Source organism: Schistocerca serialis, chromosome 1 (genome assembly GCF_023864345.2).
Source record: "Schistocerca serialis cubense isolate TAMUIC-IGC-003099 chromosome 1, iqSchSeri2.2, whole genome shotgun sequence".
Lineage (NCBI taxonomy): Eukaryota > Metazoa > Arthropoda > Insecta > Orthoptera > Acrididae > Schistocerca > Schistocerca serialis.
This window is the reverse complement of record NC_064638.1, coordinates 867,462,941-867,476,519: the sequence shown is the minus strand read 5'-3', so window position 1 is coordinate 867,476,519 and position 13,579 is coordinate 867,462,941. Positions and strand designations below refer to the sequence as shown.

Below are 13,579 nucleotides of genomic sequence, written 5' to 3'. Positions count from 1 at the left end.
TGGGGAGCCACGTATTCGTGTCACACCTGTTTAAATACGAGGGCGGTTCAGAAAGTAACCTCCGATTGGTCACAGTGCGGGTTGTGGGGGGAGTAGCGACGCCATCTGTGCGTACACGCACTCAACAGGTCAGTCGGCATCAAGCCGTGGTCGAGTGAACGTTGTACCTGCGCTAGTTTAGTTTTTGTGGCAGTTTGAAATGTGTGCTACAATAGAAAACCCCGCCAAATGTGAAGTGCGTGCTGTCATAAGGTTTTTTACAGCCAAAGGATATTCTGCAGCAGCTATTCATCGTGAGCTTTGTGCCGTGTACGGACCAAGAGTTATGAGTGAAGGAGTTGTCCGTGAATGGGTACGTTTATTTAAAAGTGGACGAGAAAACGTTCATGATGAAGAGAGGAGTGGTAGACCATCATTGGTGACTGACGAACTCGTTCAGACAGTTGATGCAAAAGTTCGTGAAAATCGACGTTTCTCAATGTCGGAGTTGTCTACTGGTTTCCACAGATTTCTAAGACTCTCTTGTAGGAGATAGTGACAGCAAGATTGGGTTACCGTAAGTTCTATGCACGATGGGTGCCCAAAATTCTTACCGACCACCACAAAACTCAAAGAATGGCTTCTGCATTAGACTTTCTGTCACGTTATGAGGACGAAGGAGAACCATTGTTAAACAGAATCGTGACCGGTGGTGAAACCTGGATTAAGTACGTGAACCCTGAGGCAAAAGAACAATCAAAGATGTGGGCACATTCAAATTCGCCTACCAAACCAAGAAAAGCCTCGCAAGATTTTTCTGCCAGAAAACTGATGGCAACGGTGTTTTGGGATGCCAAAGGGGTGTTGTTGGTTGAATTCATGGAATGTGGTACGACCATTAATCAAGACGTGTACTGTGAAACAATAAAAAAGTTACGACGGGCTATACGGAACAAACGCCGTGGTATGCTGACTTCCGGTATCGTTTTTTTGCACGATAACGCCCGTCCTCACTCTGCTCGCAGAACAACGGCCCTTCTTGAGTCCTTCAAGTGGGACGTTATCAACCATCCACCTTAATGCCCAGACCTGGCGCCAAGTGATTATCACCTCTTCATGCATTTGAAGAAATGGCTCGGGTCACAGCGGTTTGATGACGACGAAGAGCTCAAAGATGCGGTCACAGGCTGGCTCCAGGCACAAGCGGGTGATTTTTATGCAGAAGGAATTTCAAAGCTTGTGAAGAGATACGATAAGTGCCTCAATCGCTATGGAGACTATGTAGAAAAATAGTGCAAAGATGTAGTTGTAAGATGTATATATTAAAATATTTTTATTTAACTTGGTGTATTTTTTTAAATCAACCGGAGGTTACTTTCTGAACGGCCCTCGTATGTTCTGTCTGCCCAACTTACGTCCTGAGGGCGTCTTTCTACTCGCAGGCGGTTGAGGACGCTTGTCGAGCGCTTGGAGGGAGCTTCCTTTTCCAGTAACAGGCTGTGACGCGATTTGTTGGTTGCCTCTATAGAGAAGTGTTTCCCTCATTTATCAACAGGAAAACTCAAAAGCTTTTTAAGCCCACTAAGGTGGTAAATTGGAAAACGTGCGTAACGCAACTTAGGTTTCGATAAATATAGCACATTTAAGTAAGTAAACTCTATGTATCCGTATAGTAAGCGCGCATTTACTAGCTGAGCTCCTCATATGATTTAAATGCCACAGCAGCTTGATACGGCTATATCTCGTCATTTGAAGCGATTGAGTTAAGGACACTGTGATTGTCTTTTGCGGGAATCCAAACTTAAAAGTGCAACGAGTAGAATCTTGCGTACTACCTTACTGGCGCTCCTTGTGTAGAATGCGTGCATAGTAATTGTTATCCCGAAGAGGAACTCGTGCAAAGTAGTCTAAAGTTATTGTGAAGTTATACGAATTCGAAAAATAATTCCCTAACGTATAAGCCCTGATGTATGTGAACCTACAGGGTGGACCATTTGAATCCACAATGTGGAATAACTCGGGATGGAGGTGAGCTATAGCAAAATGTTTTAGATATAAGTCTAGGTGGCAAAGAGGTTACACATTGTTACCAGTGGCCTTGAACGAGATTTACAATGTGCTTTTGAGGTTAAAGTGATTTTTTAAAGTGGGAACTCTGACATTTTACTCAAGGGTTGGAAAGGCCTGCATTTTCTGTATAATATGATACATTGTTGAATGTCATGGCTAGTTAAATTGAGGTTAAATAAGTAAATATGTTTTAGTTATAATTGGGATTAGTCTAGAATAGGGGAGGGGCACACCAAAATAACAAAATAAAATGTTAGATACAAACTCATTAGACGACTTGTAGATCAATATCTTCGTTTTATTTGTGGTTCTGTCTTGCAGATGCCACAATATTTATACGCTGTGATGTATTTATTTTTGACAATAAGCACGTTAAATAAAACTTAAACTTCAAATCTCTGTTTCCCCTTTCCAAATCCGACTTCACAAATAGGGTTTCCATGAAGCAAAACTCCAACTTCGAATGAGCTTCGATAATTACCTCTGAAATCATGGTTATTGGTAATGATACGTGGCCCTTATGCCCGTTCCATTTTGGATCTAACATTGTATTTTGCTGTACCCCTCCTCAATTCTGCGTTAATCCCTACTAGAACTAAAAACGTATTTGCGTATTTGACCTTGACTGAACGTTGCCATGACCTTAAATAATGTATCATTCTGTACTTACAAGTTCGAGTCCTCCCTCGGGCATGGGTGTGTGCGTTTGTGCTTAGGATAATTTAGGTTAAGTAATGTGTAAGCTTAGGGACTGTTGATCTTAGCAGTTACGTCCCATAAGATTTCACACACATTTGAACATTTTTTTGTACTTAAAATTTGTTTGTGTTTTCAAATCTTAAATCAAATATTAGGGTTTCCATGTTTAAAAAAAATTACTTTAAGTTCCAAATCATAGTGAAAATCACGTTCGAGGTCACGGCCATTAGTAACAATGCATGACCCTCTTTGCCATTTACAACTTTTACGTACAACATCTTGCTGTATCTCGTCTCCATCATGATTTATTCCCCATTATTGGTTAAAATGGTTCACCCAGTATATTTGTACAGGAATGTCGGAAGGAATCTGAAAATCTTACAAGGCTGTTGCGTGGTAAGTTGTGCTGAGAACCCGGCCCCGGTGGTCTAGCGCTTCTAGGGGCTCAGTCCGGAACCGCGCCACTGCTACGGTCGCAGGTTCGAATCCTGCCTCGGGTATGGATGTGTGTGAGGTCCTTAGGTTAGTTAGGTTTAAGTAGTTCTAAGTTCTAGGGTACTGATGACCACAGATGTTAAGTCCCATAGTGCTCAGAGCCATTTGAACCATTTTTTTTTTTTTTTTTTTTTTTGTGCTGAGAAACAATTGTTAAGAAAAACGAAATCTATATGTTGCGCCGTTTCTGAGTTAATGAGCATTGAAGCTGATCAGTCAGATCGCTGCTCGTGAAAATAAAATGGCCTGCCAGAGATGGTGCAGCCAAACGTGTTCTTCATTTGGCTTCCTAAAATCGATCAGGGAAGTTACACAAAAATGGGACACGGAACCGCAACAAGGATCTAACGCAGTCTCGTTCGCCATCATCTACGCTATGAGAACAACCGACACTTAATGTATGTGGCGGAGCGCTTGAATTTACACCCACAATGGCCTGATTACCTAACTAAAAAAGTGGTTCAAATGGCTCTGAGCACTATGGGACTTAACATCTATGGTCATTAGTCCCCTAGAACTTAGAACTACTTAAACCTAACTAACCTAAGGACATCACATAACACCCAGTCATCACGAAGCAGAGAAAATCACTGACCTCGCCGGGAATCGAACCCGGGAACCCGGGCACGGGAAGCGAGAACGCTACCGCACGACCACGAGCTGCGGACAATTACCTAACTGCACTGCTAATTAACTAGGAAACGGTGCAAAGTATCGAATATTTTTCTTAGCAATTATTCCTCGGTGCATCTTACCTGCAACACCATTACAAGCTTTTCAGACTGTCCCCGACCACCCTTTGCGAATCAATAACTTGTGTCATGGAAAATATGTGAAGTCTTTTTTAGTTTCGAGTAATATACCAGTGAACGAAATGAAACTGAAGTAGCACCTAGAAATCGGCACAAAACAAGCAATTTATTCGTACACGATTGATGGTGATGCAACTTCGAGCTGCAAAATATCGCTGGCCGCTGTGGCCGATCAGTTCTAGGCGCTTCAGTCTGGAACCGCGTGACCGCTACGGTCGCAGGTTCGAATCCTGTCTCGGGCATGGATGTGTGTGATGTCCTTAGGTTAGTTAGGTTTAAGAAGTTCTAAGTTCTAGGGGACTGATGACCTCAGATGTTGAGTCCCATATTGCTCAGAGCCATTTGAATCATTTTGCAAAATATCTTATTTGAGTCGGTGCATTTTGTCGAGGAACAATTTCACGTGTTACCAATAGGAGGCAACGGATTATTCGTAGCCTATTGATTTCTTGGAAATACTGATGATTTTGGTATTGAGTCATCTTAATGTGAATGTGTTTAATCATCTACACACCAAGACAACAGACTCGATAATGAAGAAACGATATATGCCGTGGAAGATGGTTCAAATGGCTCTGAGCACTATGGGACTTAACATCTGAGGTTATCAGTCCCCTACACTTAGAACTACTCAAACCTAACTAACCTAAGGACATCACACACAGCCATGCCCGAGGCAGGATTCGAACCTGCGACCGCAGCAGCAGCGCAGTTCCGGACTGAAGCGCCTAGAACTGCTCGGCCAAAGAGGCCAGCTGCCGTGGAAGAGTTTCTATAGCTCTCATATAATGTGTCATGACTCTACCTAGTTGACATCGGTACCCATGACTGTCCCGGAGATACCAGATAAACATCGTACTTTATGTCCAGCCTTTTGCCTTCTAAGGCGCTCCAAATTCATTCGGAATTATAGCCGTCACCTACAGCGTACGCAAGCGCAGTTCTAATACGACATACATTTAAACTGACAGATATGGTTCAGGATGAATTTGGAACGTCAGCGCTTTACAGAATAAAAGACTGGTGTGTATCTAGTATCACTGGGATGTTCATGTCAACAAGATACAGTCTTGTCATATTATATCAGAATACCGTACGACATGGCCTGTGCTCACTCATGTACCCATTGCAACAAGGGTCGTTGACGATGTAGGTTCACACCGTAGAGAAAATTGTGGAACTTTATTTTGGACGAACGACTGATCGGCGTTGACGAATGCTGCAAATCGCAGGTAGGCTGAACGTCAACAATCCACATCACGGAAGTTGCGGACGCGCTCGCCATGCCCCTTCCCTCTCCACACAGCCGACACTGAATTCCGATAACACAGCGTCCAACCACACGAAGCTCAGAATACCCACAACTGTTCGTGGCGCAATTGGAAGTACATTTTGTTTGGCCTTTTTTTTCCCAAGAGTAAGCCAGACTGGAAATGTATCATCCAATGGGTGCACAGCAACTTGCCCGTGAGTTTCGCTTCAGTTAGTACCAGTGAACGTATAATTTTGGACTGCAAAGGGTTGACAAGCAAAGGGTTGGCAAGATTCTGCGCGAACACGATTCACTCGCGAAGCTTGTCTGCGAAAGCTGTTTCTGCTCCATGACAGCAACAAGAAATACTGATTATATGCCATTTATTTCCTCGTACTGGTATGATTGTTTGTGATTTGCGTTTACCAGTATTAGTCATTTACACTTCGCCACGCGAATGCAATAGTTCGACGCGTCACGTAACGGGAGTGTCGCCAGGCTTTGTAGTGGCGGTCGGCGTGAAAGTCGAGCGCAGTATGGACGAGAGCGCTATTTTAACACATTTGATCGCGGTCAGATTGAGGGCCGTCTGACGCGTAAGGGTACTCCCCCCATCTGCGAAGTGGTGGAGACACTCAGCTTTCCACGTTCCGTTCTGGATTACCGCAATGTGGGGAAGACCGCTGCTGCCAGAATCGATTGATGTGTACATTGTGCTGATTACAGGAATTCCTCCGGGTTCCTATAGCGAAAATATGGGCCACAGTGGAACGAATTACTCAGCAGTTCAGTTGTTCAGTTGTGGGCAAAAAAAAAAAAGGTTCGTACGTTTACCTTACAGCATGTCACAGGGCGTAGGGATGAGCGTGGCTGGAGGAAATAGACCTCGAAATAGAGCTCGAAGCATGGCAAAAAGTCACTTTAACTTGTGAGTCATGGATGCACGCTTCCCGCAAGAGATGGGAATGTCGAAAACCACATGATGCAATGTATCCAACTCGGTAGCAGTGCTCTCTTCAGCCACGTGGTGGAGGTATTCAGTTGTGAGAGGCATTTACATTAGGTAAACTGAGCTTTTGACATGTCTGGCATTGTCTAAGCAGTGAATGTCTGTGTGTGTGTGTGTGTGTGTGTGTGTGTGTGTGTGTGTGTGTGTGTGTGTGTGTGAGTGAGTGAGTGAGTGAGAGAGAGAGATGGTGGTGGTTAGCAATCTTCTTACGACTCTCGTTAGATAGCTAAAGCAGGGAGAAAACAGTTCACAAAGCGAGTTTTAAGAAAGGTATGACAACGCTTGGCTGTAAAAACCTTCCTTTTTGCAATCCGAATTGCACTTGTGAGAGAATGTTATCGAACAGCACTCTTTGTCGTCATACGTCCTTATCGAATGAAATCCTGAGGGCAGAATTAGAGCGGCGAAGGAAACTGGTCAACCTTGTAGACAAGAAACTGCACACCTATTATGTAGTTCCTCCCATTGCGACTTGGAGCTCTTGCAACACAGTTTTATATTTTGTCCATTATAATTATCCGGATTATTATGCGGTGGTCGGTTGATGAATTCTGTGTCAGTTTCCAACGTTTCGTCTCCGACTGCGGGAGACATCTTCAAGGGGGTCCGTAGTTCGATGGAAGGTCCAACACACCCACTAGCTCAGTCAGTAGCGAGGCCAGTGGGTGTGTTGGACCTTCCATGGAGCTACGGACCCCCTTGAAGATGTCTCCCGCAGTCGGAGACGAAACGTTGGGAATTGACACAGAATTCATCAACCGACCACGGCATAACAGCCCGGATAATTATAATGGACATGTTATTTCCGGCCGTGAAAGTCTACATTTTAGTATTAGTTTTATATTTATTTTATAAATATCTAAACATCTGAAATTTGGATGCATAATATATAATCTTTGTAGTCACGCAAAATCGCTTCAGGTTTCTCAGCTTTTTCCGAGAAGCATCAGCATCATGATGTTTCAACATTTTTCGGAGCGACCGAGCGTGGTGGCTCTGTGGTAATACACTGGATTCGCGTTCAGGAGGTCGGTGGTTCACATCTACATCTACATGATTATTCTGTAGTTCACAGTTAAATGCCTGGCAGAAGGTTCATCGAACCACCTTCAAGCTATTTCGTTACCGTTCCACTCTCGAACAGCGCGGGAAAAAGGAACACACAAATCTTTCTGTGCGAGTTCCGATTTCTCTAATGTTGTTATGATATCATTCCTCCATATGTAGGTGGGCGACAACAACGTATTGTCACACTCTGAGGCGAGAGTTGGAGATGGAAATTTCGTGGGAAGATCCTGCTGCAACGAAAAACGCCTTTGTTTTAATGATTGCTACCCCAATTTACGTATCATATCAGTGGCGCTCTATCCCCTGTTTCGCGATGCTGCAGAACGAACTGCCCTTCTTTGAACTTTTACGATGTCGTCCGTCAATCCTGTCTGATGCGGATCCCACACCACACAGCAGTATTCAGAAGAGGACGTACAAGCGTAGTGTAGGGAGTCTCTTCAGTAAATCAGTTACGTTTTCTAAGTCTTCTGCGAATAAATTAGAGTCTTTGGTTTGCTTTCCCCACAACATTGTCCATGTGTTTGTTCAAATTTAAGTTATTCGTAATTGTAATCTGTAAATATTGAATTGAATTTACAGCCTTTAGATTTGTGTGATTTATCGTGTAACCGAAATTTAGCGGATTCCTTGTGGGACTCATGTGATGACTGAGCACTTTTCATTATTTAGAGTCAATTGCCACTTTTCGCAGCATACAGATATCTTGTATAAATCGTTTTGCAATTCATCTTGCTCATCTGATTTAACAAGACGGTAAATGAGAGCATCACCTGCAAACAATGTAAGAGGGTTGCTCAGATTGTCTCCTAAATCGTTTATGTAGCTCAGGAACAGCTGAGGGCCTATAACAGAATGTTGGGGAACGCCAGATATTTTCTGTTTTACTCGATAACTTTCCGTCAGTCAGTACGAACTGTGACCTTTCTGACAGGAAATCCCTGTAGGTTTTTTTGTGGTTTCTGTAAATCACTTAACGCAGATAGTGGAATGGCTCCTTTGAAAAGGACACGGCCGAATTGCTTCATTCTTCTCGTCATAGCAGAGCTCGTGTTCCGTCTCTAACGATGCAGACAGTCGACCATTTCTGTTACTGTCTATACTTCTCAACCAATGCAAGTTATAACCAAATCCTTTGTGATCAGAACGTGACGTCGTTGTTGTTTTGGTCTCCAGCGCTAAGATTGGTTTGATACAGCTCTCCACACTAATCTGCCCTGTTGAACCTCTTGATTCTGCGCAACTAATGCAGCCAAAATCCATTTGAACCTGTGTAATATGTTCAAGATTTGGTTTCCCTCCACAATTTTAAGCCCTCCGCCCCTCACTTCCTTCCAGTACCAAATTGGCGTTTCTTTGATGCCTCAGAATGTCTTATCAACGATCCTTTCTTTAACCTTACTTGTGCCTCAAATTTCTTTTTTCCCCGTTAGTACTTCCTCGTTAGTAACTGAATCTACCCATTTGATTTTCGACATTTTCTGTGGCACTGTATCTCAAAAACATCTAATCTCTTGTTGCCTGAACTGCTTAGCGTCCGTTTTTCTTTTCCATGGGCTGCACTCCATGCAAATACCTTCAGAAACATTCTGCCTCGGGCATGGATGTGTGTGATGTCCTTAGGTTAGTTAGGTTTAAGTAGTTCTAAGTTCTATGGGACTGATGACCTCAGATGTTAAGTCCCATAGTGCTCACAGCCATTTGAAGCCTTCAGAAACAACTTCTTAACATTTCGACCGTCTTTGGAGCCTCCTCTTCAGAATGACTAAACTCGAACCAGTCAAACACCCGGAAGGGTTTTATTCAGGTTGAGCGTTTCGTTGGCCGCTTTTTCCAGTAGATGTGCCGTTGGCTGCCAGCAGTATGGGCCTAGATATCCGCGACAACCCGCCAGCGCCTTGTTGATCCCGTCCTAGTTGGCGCAGGTGCTGTCCCTGTGAGCTCGGCTGTTGGCCCAGCCATTACAGCGGCCTGCAGTAATGCCAGACTCCGCGCTATATTATGGGGCTGCTGGCAGTTACGAAGGCCACTGCAGCCGCCGCGCCGGCCACGTCATCATTGCCGTTGCGTAACGTTGGATGGAGTTGTTCACCCGTCCTCGCCGCCTCGATGTCGGGACGCAGAAATGAGGGCTGTAGGTGTAGGCCTCTCTCTTTCAGTTACTGGTGCGAACAGTTTATGTTCCGCGCATTCTCTGTACGTGCCGTGCAGCCAGATATACCTACTTCATCGCTGAGACTTGTTTCGTGCGCCCTTAAACCTTCCACACATGGGCGACCGAGCGTAGCAGACGGTCGCCAGGTCCTCCGATCTATCACTAGCTGTTCGCACTCCTGTGGGCAAATTGCTAATCGCACGCGACGAACCTGCCATGCGTGGCAATATGGCTAAGTGATTGCGTATCGTTTGTGTGGTTATTAAGTCTGATTGCGTGGTTCTGTTTCATTTCACTGTGCTCACCTGGACTAAGAAGTTCACATTAGAATTTATAATTACTCAGGGAGCTCAATTCACACTATAAAATGGAGGTGAACCGGGAGGTGCGGCTTATATTAAGGGAGATAAGTACACTGAAGAGCCAAAGAAACTGGTACACCTGCCTAGTATCGTGTAGGGCGCCCGAGAGCACGCAGAAGTGCCGCAACACGACGTGGCATAGACTCGACCGATGTCGAATTGACGCCATGAATCCTGCAGGGCATTCCATAAATCCGTAAGAGTAGAGGGGATGGATAACTCTTCTGAACAGTACGTTGCAAGGCATCCACAGATATGCTCAATAATGTTCATGTCTGGGGAGTTTGATGGCGAGCGGAAATGTTTAAACTCAGTAGAGTATATATATATATATATATATATATATATATATATATATATATATATATATATATATATATATATATATATATATATATGAAGACAGTAGCTGTTCTCGGAAGAGCAGATTACTGTTGTTGACCGTGCAGCTTTTCCCTGGAATAAATGATCACTAACTGAAACCCTCAGCTGCCGACAGGTGGTGTTGATATACCTCGATGTTTGGGGCACACATTTCAACTGTCCACATCAAGGTATATCAACAACACCTGTCGGCAGCTGAGGGTTTCAGTTAGTCATCATTTATTCCAGGGAAAAGCTGCACGGTCAACAACAGTAATCTGTTCTTTCGAGAACAGTTACTGTCTTCATATATATATATATATATATATATATATATATATATATATATATATATATATATATAGTTAAACGCTACCCGGCCATTGACCTTCGCCTGTGCGAATGCGCACAGGTTGCCCAAACTCTTATGGGAATCGCCAAAGCGTGCGCGAGTAATGAGTGAATGGGCAAGGTATAATACATATGTAGAATTGTGGACAGTTGGGAATGTGAGTCTCACGGGGAGCGTGCAAGGGATAAGTCCCTGCAGTCGCGCTATTCATCTGTGTCCTCGGTGGCTCAGATGGATAGAGCGTCTGCCATGTAAGCAGAAGATCCCGGGTTCGAATCCCGGTCGGGGCACACATTTTCAACTGTCCACATCGAGATATATCAACAACACCTGTCGGCAGCTGAGGGTTTCAGTTAGTCATCATTTATTTCAGAAGAGTGTTCCTGGAGCCACTGTGTAGCAATTCTGGACGTGTGGCGTGTCGCATTGTCGTGCTGGAATTCCCTAAGTCCGTCGGAATGCGCAATGGACATGAATGAATGCAGGTGATCGGACAGGATGCTTACGTACGTGTCGCCTGTCAGAATCGCATACAGACGCATCAGGGATCCCGTAACACTCCAGTTGCACACGCCCCGCACTATTGAGAGCATCCACCAGCTTGAACAGTCCCCTGCTGACAGGCAAAGTCCATGGATTCATGAGGTTGTCTCCATGCCCATACATATCCATCCGCTCGATACAATGTGAAACGAGACTCGCCCGACAAAGCAACGTGTTTCCAGTCGTCGACAGTCCAATATGGATGTTGACGGCCACAGACGAGGCATAAATCTTTGTGTGTGCAGTCATCAAGGGTGTAAGAGTGGACCTTCGGCTCCGAAAGCCCATATCGATGACGTTTTTGTTGAATGGTTTGCTTGCTGACACTTGGTGATGGCCCAGCATTGAAATCTGCAGAAATTTGTGAAAGAGCTGCACTTGTGTCACGTTGACCGTCGTTGGTCCCGTTCTTGGAGGATCTTTTTCCGTCCGCAGCGATGTCGGAGATTTGATGTTTTACTGATTCCTGATATTCACAGTACACTCGTGAAATGATCGTACGGGAAAATCCCCACCTCATCGCTACCTCGGTGACACTGTGTCCCTTCGCTCGTGCGACGTTCAAACTCACTTAAATCTTGATAACCTTCCACTGTAGCAGCAGTAAGCGATCTAACAACTGCGACAGACACCTGTTGTATTATTTAGGCGTAGCCGACCGCAGTGCCGTATTCTGCCTGTTTACATATTTCTGTATTTGAATGCGTATGCCTATACCAGTTCCTTTGGCGCTTCAGTGACTGACAGCTTGCGGCGTAGATATAGAAATTCATGAGAAGTTCGTAGCAGTAGTCACGTAACACGCGGCGCTATCTTCTGATATTAAGTTGCACAACTTTAAGTATTATTAAGTTTTTTGAAATTCTAAACACAGTAAGGAAATTTTAAGCCGGTGTTTCGATTGAAATATATGGGACATAGTTATTCTATAGCTAAATCCCTTCTCGTATCATATAATCTAACTTTCCCTCGACCAATTTACAACAAGATTTATGTGAAACAGCAGTGTTGCTTTTGCTAACATTTCTATACATACATCGAGATTATAAAAGCATTGCGCGAATACTTGCAGGTAAACTACATGACTACTAACTAAAAAAGGAATTGACGACTTAGATTTATTTGCAAAATACACCCTGGAAAGATTCGCACAACACGCTTGGTGAAGTTTTCTGTAACATTACAGATACTGAGAAAGGAATTTCAGAACAAGTCAAATCAATTTTAATTGCCGTTTACTGATTTTCTGGTTTTGGTAGCCATACGGAAATGCACTGCCATTGCTACTAAACACAGCAGTTCACTTGCCATAACAGAATTTCACGACACAGTACCGTTCGAAATACTGGTTGAAATTGCTTGGTAAATCGCTCGTCTGTGGTGTCCGTAACAGTCATCGTTTTAGTGTCGGGGAATATGTTACCAGTTTCATCAGTATTATTTCCGTATCAGAAGAGAATGGAAATTTTTACTGGAAAGTTGATTCATGTTGTGTCTCATTGTCTTGCGGTGATAACTACAGTTTTCAGGAGAAAACGCACATGTTATCTTCAAATGGTTCAAATGGCTCTAAGCACTATAGGACTTAACATCTGAGGTCACCAATCTCCTAGACTTAGAACTACTTAAAAGTAACTAACCTAAGGAAGTCACACACATCCATGGCCGAGGCAGGATTCGAACCTGCGACCGTAGCAGCAGCGCGGTTCCGGACTGAAGCGCCTAGAACTGCTCGTTCGCAGCGGCCGGCACATGTTATCTGTAAGACTCTTACGATGTAACGGCGATATGAAGGAAAGCAGTAAGATAGTCATCTCACGCATCTACCTTCAGCGTTACTCGTGTCCAGAAATGCGACATCTCATATGTCAGGCTTGTATTCTACAGTACCTGCAAAACCTTTTAGGAAACTGAACGATGGTTTTCTTTCAGGAGCTTGTGATTCTTACATTTTGTGTTATGTGTGTGACAACTGGTAACAAGTAGACAACGAGAGATAACGAGTATACGCTGGAGAGTACGCAGCGCATTGTAGTTCTGAAAGAAAGGCATTTTCTTTATCATTATGTAGCTGCAGGTTTTTCATCCAAACCAGTTTTGTTTTAATTATTCACAATCTGTTCTCATTCAGGGGAATTCAGGCTATTAAAGATGTCCAACATGTCGCCTAAGAATCATGTTACCTTCATAAGGTGCCGTGGAAACTGTCAAAAGCTTATTGTAGGAAGTTACCTTGTCAAACCTTTTTTCTATCTGAAACCGGATAAGATTATGAACATTTCAAATCTCTGTACAGTCTTGTAGTCCGCTCTTTTAATGTGTAAAATGGAGGCAGAGAGTGGGTTTATTTGTGTTGTTATTCAATTGATGTCCTATCCATTGAATTTGTTTTCGCCCTTTCGGTTTGAATTTATGTAACG

At 43.8% G+C, this 13,579-nt stretch overlaps 1 protein-coding gene and 1 non-coding gene across 7 annotated transcripts in view; both read left to right on the top strand.

The window, feature by feature from the left end:
• The window catches only part of LOC126485748 (leupaxin), a 506,478-nt gene that overhangs the window by 314,864 nt on the left and 178,035 nt on the right, over positions 1-13,579 (top strand). The gene's annotated exons all lie outside the window — the stretch shown is intronic.
• Trnat-ugu (transfer RNA threonine (anticodon UGU)) lies at positions 10,833-10,906 on the top strand. Its single transcript has one exon. It is a non-coding gene; the product is annotated as a tRNA-Thr (tRNA).